The 10,517-nt window shown below is 34.3% G+C and overlaps 1 protein-coding gene across 4 annotated transcripts in view; it reads right to left on the bottom strand.

Moving 5' to 3' along the window:
* The window catches only part of LOC107626019, a 60,026-nt gene that overhangs the window by 22,504 nt on the left and 27,005 nt on the right, over window positions 1–10,517 (bottom strand). The window lies entirely within an intron of this gene.

The following is a 10,517-nucleotide window of genomic DNA, read 5'->3' as shown; positions in this document are numbered from 1 at the left end:
TTTGCTTTCCTGCCAAGTTGACGCCTGTGCCACAAGAAAGGCAGAGCCCCACTAGAACACCCTCCGCTAAAGCAACTTGTCTTGGATCTGAGGATTTTGTCATCGTGAAACTCCTTACTTTCTTCCCTCTTTTCCGACACCTCCTTAAGCCAGCCTTCAGTAGTTGGTGTGATTTCTTCTGCATTGTTTTTTGCAGTGTCAACAAGGTGCTTCACCGTTAGCTCATTCTTCTCAAGCTTATCATCGAGTTCTTTTATATTCTTAACATGATCTTCATAATTGATAATATAATCAAGCTGGCGAATACTCGCTTCCAGGAGTAAGTCGACCACTTTTTCCAACGGTTTACACACAAGGTTCCCCATTATTTTGAATTTTCTACCAATATACCTCCATCCTGTAAAGAAACGAAGAACATGCTGTAAAGAAACGAATCCACATGTTCTTAGTACCTTTGTTCATATATATTGGTTCATTTTTATTTGTAAAAATACAAGGACTAAGAATAATACAATAAAAAAATTCAATTCAAATTTGTTTTTGTCTTTTTCAGGTTATATTTGAAGATTATAGTATAAAAATGTAACAGAAAAATATAAAGAATATCATATATTCTAGTGTTTTAGGAAATTTATTATCTAACACATATATTTAGCAAACTAAAAAAAACTGTGGTCACCAATCAGATTCTCCAAATATTTGAATAAAAGATTAGTAAGAATATAGAGAAAAGAATAAGATGAATATCATATATTATAGTATTTTATGAAATTTATCATATAATACACATGTTTAGCATACTAAAAAAAGATTATAGTTATCAACCATATTTTTTTAAATATTTGTATAAAATATTAGTAAAAATGAAAAAAAAATAATTAAAAGATATACGAGATTATGTTAAGAAGAGATAAAAAAGAAGGATAAAATAAAAGTTGATTTTATATATTAAATATAAGAAAGAATGACTAATAAGTACGAAAGGAGATGATAAATTAGTTTTTATTACTCAATTTATACTTATTAATAAAAAATAACATTAACAGTGAAGATGTAGAGTAATCTATTTAAAAGTAGCCAACGAATTATAGCGCATATTCTTCCCATACTCACCTGAGAGGTTGCGAATTCGCATCTTCCTATCTTCGATAAAAAAAAATCTATTCAAAAGTAGCTAATAGTCTTCCCATACTCTTGTGAGAGGTTACGGATTTGAGTCTTTCTATTATGGTTAACAAAAAAAATCTATTTAAAAGTGTGTTTAGGATGTTTTGGGGTAAATAAAGGTATTTCTTAATTAAATTTGACCTGATTGAAGATAGAGAGCTACAAATGTAGTTCTTGGAAGTCCATGGATAATAGCAGGTTGTTACAAGGCTATGAAACTATGGACGCCAGAGTTCTGCCCTTGTGAGAAAACTTTTGAATCGACCCTTGTTTGGATTAGGATCCAAGGTCTAAGAATATGGTACTACCATAAGAAAGCCATGCTTTGGATCGCATTGGCGGTGGTGGGTACCCCAATCAAGGTTAATCTGCTGACCAAATCAACGGAGAGGGGGAAGTATGAAGGATGTGTATTCAAATCGATCTTAAGGGTGCCTATCACTTGAAAAATTGAAGTAGATGGATAGTTTTATGATGCTGAATACAAAAGTCTCCATTTAATTTGTAATGCATGTAAAATGTTATGAACACACAGTACATGATTGTCTGTTTAAAAGTGTAACTCAGAAGAATCATGAAGATCCCCCCTACAACTTAAGATGTGGCTGAAGAAGGGGAGATCCCCTCCCAAGAGACGATACTTAAGTCTTCTACTCCCCAAAGGGCCTTTGGTTTTGGCATGGTAGAAAATAGGATTTCCGTTGGTGAGAAGATAGCGAAGGTACATGAAATGTCTCATCCCATGCAAAATCATCATGGCAAGGGTGTACTATGATTTTTCACAAAAACAAGTGCAATAAGTTTGGACAGGGTAAAGGTTTCAAGTTCTACATCCACAAAGGGCAAGGAGGTGTCCTTTACTGTGACTGCCTCAAGTTCATTAGCGCCAGCGAGGAAACATATACTCGGGTCAATCCATCGCGATTCTATCATTAGGGGAGGAACCATGATGCATCATCCAGAAGGTGTGCTGAGTTCAGCAAAAATTAAGACGCCATCTCGAGGTCCCTTCGAGGATCACCGGCAAAGGGGTATGCAGTATCTAGTGAGTTGTTGCGAAGGAGCATTAGCTATTTATTGGTGGTGGTGGTAATCCGAATGATAAAGAGTCATCCTCAACGGTTAACGGGTAATCCTTGAGGGGATGAGGTTTATGCATTGCTCAAATGTTATAGTTTGGAATGTGAGAGGAGTTACTAATAAACTAGCTCGTGTTCATATTAAACAATTGGTAGAAAGTTTTCAGCAATGTTAGGTAACTAATCATTTTCTTGAATAACATGAACAATTATCAATCAAATTAAAATATATTACGTCTCCAACTTACTCATCTAAATTTTAATATTAGAATAACTATCTGCACATCTACTGAAATCAACATCGATATATCCATTGTTTATATTGTTTAGTATTTTCATTATCTACCTATACTTTTTCATATTTTTATTAGAAAAAGTATAGATAATCAATAATATTGGTGAACAATGTAAACAATAAATATATCAAATGTTCATTTTAGTAAGTGTGTAAATGGTTATTCTAATATTAAAATTTAGGTGGATAATTTAGAGATGTAATGTATTTTATTGTATTTTGTTCATGTTGTTCAAAAAAATTATTGGTTATCTAGCATAACTTTTTTTATTATATTAGAAACTCATTGTCTTTATTTTGGCACATATTAGGCTATACTCCAGTCCATATTAAAGAGGCTAAAGGTCCTAGAGGTGGAATTTTGGTCCTTTTTATTTGGCTGAGAATATGTTGTATTGTGTTGGCGATCCATTTTTAGGTAGAGCTGTTAAACGGGTTAACCCGATCCATTTAAGTCCAGTCTATTAAATTTGTAAGTTAAATGGGTTAGATCGTTTAAGTCCGTTTTATTCGCGGGTTATAAATTTTTAACTTGGACCATTTATGGTCAACCCGTGGGTTAAACGGGCCAGGCCGTTTATCTTTTTATTTTATTTTGTAAAAAATATTTTGACAAAAAATATTATTTTTAGGTCAAAAATCTTTAAAAGATAATATTTTTTTAGTTGATGGGTCGGATTTTCAGATAATATAAAAAAAATTAAACGTGCCACTCGTTTAGCCCGCGGGCTAATCCGTTGAACCCACCATTTTTTAAGTGTTAATTGGACTCAGCCTGTTTAGCCCGAAATTTAAACGGACTTAATTTTAGAGACAAAGTCCACCCATTTAAATAGGTAAACGAATTGATCCGATGAGTTTGGCCCATTTTAACGATCCTATTCTCAGGTGATAAGTATTGAATTTGCTCAAGACATGATAAAGTAGGCATGTGATGAAGTCGATGCTAGTTCGATTTGGAGTAAGCATGATAAGGCTTGGGAGTTTTTGAAAAGTTTTTTCAACCCTTGCGTTTTCCGTTGGTTAACTATTGGTGACTTCAATGAGATTTTTGACAAACTCCATTTTATCCTAAAAAATATAGAGTTTATCTTTACACAATTTCAGCTCAATTAATGAGTTTTTTGAAAATATATATTTTTTATATTCTTAATTATTAATCTCTTAATTTTTTTTATGTTATTTGATATTGTGATAAATTTTCTTTAAGCTTTTACGATTAAGTTACATCAATGGTCTTAAATAATCGAAAAAAATAGAACGAAGAAGCAAATTCAGAAAGCAATTAAAAAAGAAAATTTTCAGAATGCTCACGTGTGCAGTCTTTCTTCGCGTGCGCGAAGATCTCGCACAAGCAGCTATTTCTCGCGTGGGCGAATTTATCGCGTAGGAAATCATTTCTCTCTTAGTTGAGCCTTTCATGTAAGCCATAAAACCTCGTGTGCGCAAAAAATTTTCACGTGCTGAGTTAATAAAACACGTGTTAATGAGTTAATGAAACACGTGCATCCTCGTATTATGGGATTTCCAAAGGCTCCCAATAGCTATTTTCTTATGTATTTTGAAGCCAAAATGAAGAGGAAAAAGAAAACACCTATACACTTACTCATTTTTTACACTTTCTTAGGTTTTTAGTGGAATTATAGAGAGAATCTCCTTCTCTCTAGAATCTCTAGAATTTTATTTATTTATTTTTTGTAGTTTTAGGTTTTAATTTTGTTTAGATGTAGTTTGCTTTTATTTTCTTGTTCTCACACACTACTTTACTTAAAATATTTTTGTTAGTTTCTTCATCTTATTATTTTAATTATGAACTCTTGTTGAATTTTCAATTTTTTATTAATGTAATTTGATGTTTCATGTTTTATTCTTGCTTACTCAAAATGTTATTGTTGCTTGCTTGAATTTAGTAGTTATAGATTTTATTAGGGTAAAGTATATTTTTTGTCCTTGAAGTTTGGCAAAAGTTTTAAAAATATCCCTAAGTTTTATTTTGTTTCAATTTTGTCACAGAAGTTTTCGATTTGTATCAAATATACCCTCGACGGCTAAATTTTTAAAAAATTTAAGATCAATCTAACAATATTGCATGAAAATTATGCTTGATTTTCTTGTGTTTAGGGTTGTTCTTATGAAATTGTTGTTGAATTGGTCTTAAATTTTTTGAAAAATTAGCTCTTAGGGATATATTTAATGCAAATCAAAAACTTTTGAGACAAAATTGAAACAAAATAAAACTTAAGGATATTTTTGAAACTTTTGTCAAACTTCAGGGACAAAAAATATACTTTACCCGATTTTATTATTCTTGCAATTTATGATATTTTATGTTTATGTACACCAAGTATTTGATAAATTGCTTGAATTATTTATAAAGTAGATTTTCTCTTTCTTAGTTTGGGGTTAAAAATTTAGGTGACATTGAATTATTAATGTCCAAGTTAATTGATAATTTAGAGATATTAATTAATCTTACTTTCATTGCTAATCTTTTACTAATTCAATTAGTAAGTTAGTTAGGTGAATTAGGATTAGTTAAGCCTAATTGCATTTTCTCAATTTATAAAGGTTAACGAATTAGATTTACTTTTTGTAATTTTTATGTTGTGGTTAGTAATAAGGATAGTGATCTTTAATCTTCAATTCTTACCAAAATTTTTTTAGCATTTAAATTTGTTTTCATTTACTAGTTAATTGTTTTAATTACTTTTAGTATAATTTCTCTTGCCGTTTAGATATTGCATTGCTCTTTAATTTTTTGTTATTTCAATTGTTAATTGTGATTCAAATTTTTTTTCGTAGTTAATAATTGAACACTTAATTATGATTTTTAAGAAGAATGATCTGAGATTAAACTTTTGATATTTAATTTGAATTATGACGTTCTAAACTATATTTTAAAAAGTGTTAAATTTTAATTTAAAACTACAACGAATCTTGAGTTTTAAATTTGTAAATTTTTTAAAGTAGTGTTTAACTAGCGTCAATTCTATTTTCTACAGAAGTCAAAGGTCGCCTCTTTTATCATAAGAGAGCATAGAGATTTAGTGGGACAATGGGTGATTGTGGGCTAGCGGATCGGACCTGGGGCTAAAGGTGCGCTACACACATGAGCCAGACCTATGCACGGTCATTAGTTTATTGCAATTTTTTTTTTTTTTTTGCTTAAAATATTGGCCTTCTACCATTATTTTTATACAATGTTCTATCTATTAAAAGTATTGATCTTCTACAACTATTTTCACAAAAAGTTTCATCTGCTAAATTTTTTACCACTATTTTTACACAATATTTTATCTAAATCACCTATTGCATATGTTTTTTTCAAGAATTTTTTTATCGTTCTACCACTCTATTTTTATTATTAAATTTGTATTTAATATTATGTGTGATATAAAATAAAAAAAAATTGTATTTTTTGAATCATTTATCGAAACGTTATCTTTAAAATAAGTAATTTTATAACTAAAAATCCAAATAAAAAATAACTTAAATTGCTACTAATAAAAATTCTTATAGTTTAAACCCTCTTTTCAAAAGAACTTATTTAAAAAATTTATCCAAACTGAACTTAAACAATTAAAAAAGAACCTATCATAAAAATTAGGCAGCATGTTGTCACGGTAAATTTTAGAAGGTTAAATTTAACAGTGTTTGTAGAGTTTTCTAGAGTATTTGATAATGCTCTAGATGGTTCCGGAACGTTCTAGAATGTCCTAGAAGGTCCCGGAATACTCTAGAAGGTTCTAGAATACTCTAGAAGGCCATAGAGTATTCTAGAAGAGTGTGGTTGTATATGTGAGTATAAAGAGTAGTATGGAAGAATCTAGAAGTATTTAGAGAGTTGTGGTATGATGGATATTTGTAAAGAAGGTTCTAGATGATTAATCTAGACCGTTGATTAGATTTAATCCTAACCATCCATTGAGGAGGTGGATGGCTATAAATAGGGGTGAAAGTTAGAGTTATATGTGTGTGAATCATTTGTAAACACACTTGAGCAATAAAGTGTTCTTCCACCAAAGCTTCATTTCTCTTGTGTTCTCTTATATTCTTAGCTTTCTTGCTAAGTATTGAGGGTTAGGCTGACTTGGTCTTAGCTCAAGAGGTTGAGTAAGTCCGAGTGCCGGCACGGTAGCGTTGCAGTGTGTCCAAGGCCGTGACAATTTTGGTATCAGAGCAAGGTTCGAGAGGGAGCACAAGTCGCTTGTGGGAATGGCTTCTAGTATCACCATGGAGCATGTTGAGTCTCAAAGGGGAAGGGATACTATTCTTTCTCAATGGAGAGGCAAGAAGGTCCGTTCTTCAAGTGAGCCTAGAGGTAAGGACTCTAACTTCTTAGAAGAAAGAGTTTCTATGTTGGAAAATGTTCTATCCTCTATGGATGAGCAAAAGAAAGGCTTGATGTATGTCAAAGCCTTTATCAATGAAAAACCCGTCATGGCTATGATCGACACTGGTGCTACACACAACTTCATCACGCCTGATGAAACAAAGAGGCTTGGGTTGAAGATCACTGAAAGGAATGGCTGGTTCAAACCCGTGAACACCAAGGGTGAACCCCTTAAGGGAGTAGCAAAAGGGGTTGAGATGACTCTTGGTTCTTGGAAGGGCCTTGTAGATTTCTTAGTAGCACCCATGGATGATTTTAAAATAGTCATCGGGCTCGATTTGCAAAGGAAGGCAAATATAATACCTATGCTATACTACGACGTAGTATGTGTCATGGAGAAAGGGTCTCCATGCATGGTCCCTACAGTCTCTAAAGTTGGAGGACCACCGATACTCTCTGCTATGCAACTCAAGAAAAGGTTCAAGAAGGGAGGGATTACATATTTGGCTCTATTACAAGAGGAGTCAACATCTGAAAGAGAAGACGTCCCTCCAAAAATCAAGGAAGTCCTTGAAGAAAATAAGGATGTGATGCCTCCCGAGTTGCCAAAACAACTACCCCCTAGGAGGAAAGTGGACCACAAGATTGAATTGGAGTTAGGAGCAAAGCCGCCCGCCTCAACACCTTATAGGATGGCACCGCCAGAACTCGATGAGTTGAAGAAGCAACTCAAGGATTTGCTAGATGCTGGGTTCATCCGTCCATCGAAGGCACCTTATGGCGCACCAGTCTTGTTCCAAAAGAAGCATGATGGTTCATTAAGACTATGTATCGACTATCGAGCACTTAACAAGGTAACCATCAAGAACAAATACCCCATTCCTTTGATAGCCGATTTGTTTGATCAACTTGGTAGAGCTAAGTGGTTCTCAAAGCTAGATTTGAGGTCAGGATATCACCAAGTGAGAATTGCCGATGGTGATGAACCTAAGACCACGTGTGTCACGAGGTATGGATCGTATGAGTGGTTGGGGATGCCTTTTGGCTTGACCAATGCTCCTGCGAACTTCTGTACCTTGATGAACGAGATTTTTCGACCTTACCTTGATCGGTTTGTAGTGGTCTACTTGGATGACATTGTTGTCTATAGCAATACTTTGGAGGAACATGTAGAACACTTACAAACCGTGTTCAAGATCTTGCGAGAGAACAACCTATATGTGAAGAAGGAAAAGTGTTCCTTTGCAAGGGACGAAGTCCACTTCTTGGGACACATCATTAAAGGTGGAATTCTCTGCATGGATCAAGGAAAGGTAAAGGCTATCAAAGAGTGGAAGCCGCCAAACAATGTATCTGAATTGAGGTCATTCCTTGGGTTGGCTAATTACTATCGGAGGTTTATCAAGGGATATTCCGCCAAGACTGCACCATTAACTGATCTTCTCAAGAAGAACCACACTTGGGAATGGTCAAAGGAGTGTCAAAAGGCCTTTGATGAGTTGAAGGCTGCTATCACAGAAGGTCCAGTACTAGCACTATCCGACTACTCAAAGGTATTTGAAGTCCACACTGATGCTTCTGACTATGCCATTGGAGGGGTTCTAATGCAAGAAGGACATCCGATTGCCTTTGAGAGTCGCAAGTTGAATGATACAGAGAGGCGATACACCGTCCAAGAGAAGGAGATGACCGCGGTAGTGCATTGTTTGAGAACTTGGCGTCACTACTTGCTTGGTTCACACTTCATCATCAAGACAGACAATGTGGCTACAAGTTACTTCCAAACTCAAAAGAAGTTAAGCCCCAAACAAGCTAGATGGCAAGACTTATTGGCTGAGTTTGATTTTGAGTTTGAATACAAGTCAGGTAAGACTAATGTGGTAGCAGATGCGTTGAGTCGCAAGGCTGAATTGACGGCCATTTCTATGGTTGGAGGAGATATTGTGCAGACCATCAAGGAAGGGTTGCATCACGATCCATTAGCCAAGAAGTTGGTGGAGTTGGCTAGAGAAGGTAAGACCAAAAGATTTTTGTTAGAAAACGACCTTCTCTACACTAAAGGGAGAAGACTATACGTCCCTAAATGGGAAAATCTAAGAAGAAAATTAGTGAGGGAATGCCACGACACCAAGTGGGCTGGTCACCAAGGTCAGCAAAGGATCTTGGCACTCATTGAATCTTCTTATTATTGGCCTCAAATGAGAGATCAAGTGGAAATGGCTCCCGATAACCGAAGCTAGCTGGGAAACTCGCGAAGATCTGTGGCAATTCCAAGAACACCTACAGCGCTATCATGAACAGAACGCGACGAGGACGTCTGCGCATTAGGTGGGGGAGAATGTCACGGTAAATTTTAGAAGGTTAAATTTAACAGTGTTTGTAGAGTTTTCTAGAGTATTTGATAATGCTCTAGATGGTTCCGAAACGTTCTAGAATGTCCTAGAAGGTCCCGGAATACTCTAAAAGGTTCTAGAATACTCTAGAAGGCCATAGAGTATTCTAGAAGAGTGTGGTTGTATATGTGAGTATAAAGAGTAGTATGGAAGAATCTAGAAGTATTTAGAGAGTTGTGGTATGATGGATATTTGTAAAGAAGGTTCTAGATGATTAATCTAGACCGTTGATTAGATTTAATCCTAACCATCCATTGAGGAGGTGGATGGCTATAAATAGGGGTGAAAGTTAGAGTTATATGTGTGTGAATCATTTGTAAACACACTTGAGCAATAAAGTGTTCTTCCACCAAAGCTTCCTTTCTCTTGTGTTCTCTTATATTCTTAACTTTCTTGCTAAGTATTGAGAGTTAGGCTGACTTGGTCTTAGCTCAAGATGTTGAGTAAGTCCGAGTGCCGACACGGTAGCGTTGGAGTGTATCCAAGGCCGTGACAATGTGTATATGTTATTAGGTTTAAAATTAAATTACCGTTTCTGACCACGAATAATTTCAACGTTAACAAATTTAATCATAAAAAAACAAAATTAAAGTTGTATCTATACAAAATATATTTCAGTCAACAAAAATACTTAAATGCCAAAAATGTTATAAACAAAATTTAAATTACCTTTCTTCTAACGCTATTTTCATTCCCAAATTCATTCATTCCTAACCCAACCCCACTCCTTGATCCCTCCCTCAACCCCCTTTCGTTACCGTTTTCTTTTTTGTAGTTATCAGTGGCAAATTGTTAAGATCTAATGGATTTTCTTATTCTCTATGGAAAAAAAACAATCAAAGAAGCCTTCACATAAAAAAAAGAAGGAAAAATATATATTAATACGAGGATCTAGCCAATACTCTATTCTTTCTTTCATACGAAGAGAAGATAGAACCAAAAGCATTTTTTAAAATTTGCAAGAGTCACTTTCAGTTTGGGACTGCGATATAAGAGAGGCTAGTTGAGTGATGGTGGAAGATAAAGAGTTTTAAAGTTCTCTATCATGTAACTCTCTCTCTTTCTCACACACAAAATTGAATGAACAATAGAAGATTGGATCTCATGGGATTTGAAAAAGGCGATGATTATGGTGGGAGGAGGAGATTGATTAAGAATGAAATAGATTTTGGAACGAAATTAAGGTTTAAAAAAAAGGATAATTTATTTTTTTTATAATTTTTAGTATTTAAGTAATTTTATCGATAATA

This window comes from Arachis ipaensis, chromosome B02, assembly GCF_000816755.2.
Source record: "Arachis ipaensis cultivar K30076 chromosome B02, Araip1.1, whole genome shotgun sequence".
In the NCBI taxonomy this organism is placed as follows: Eukaryota; Viridiplantae; Streptophyta; class Magnoliopsida; order Fabales; family Fabaceae; genus Arachis; species Arachis ipaensis.
Note: the sequence above shows the minus strand (reverse complement) of the source record. Positions and strands in the feature narration are given on the sequence as shown.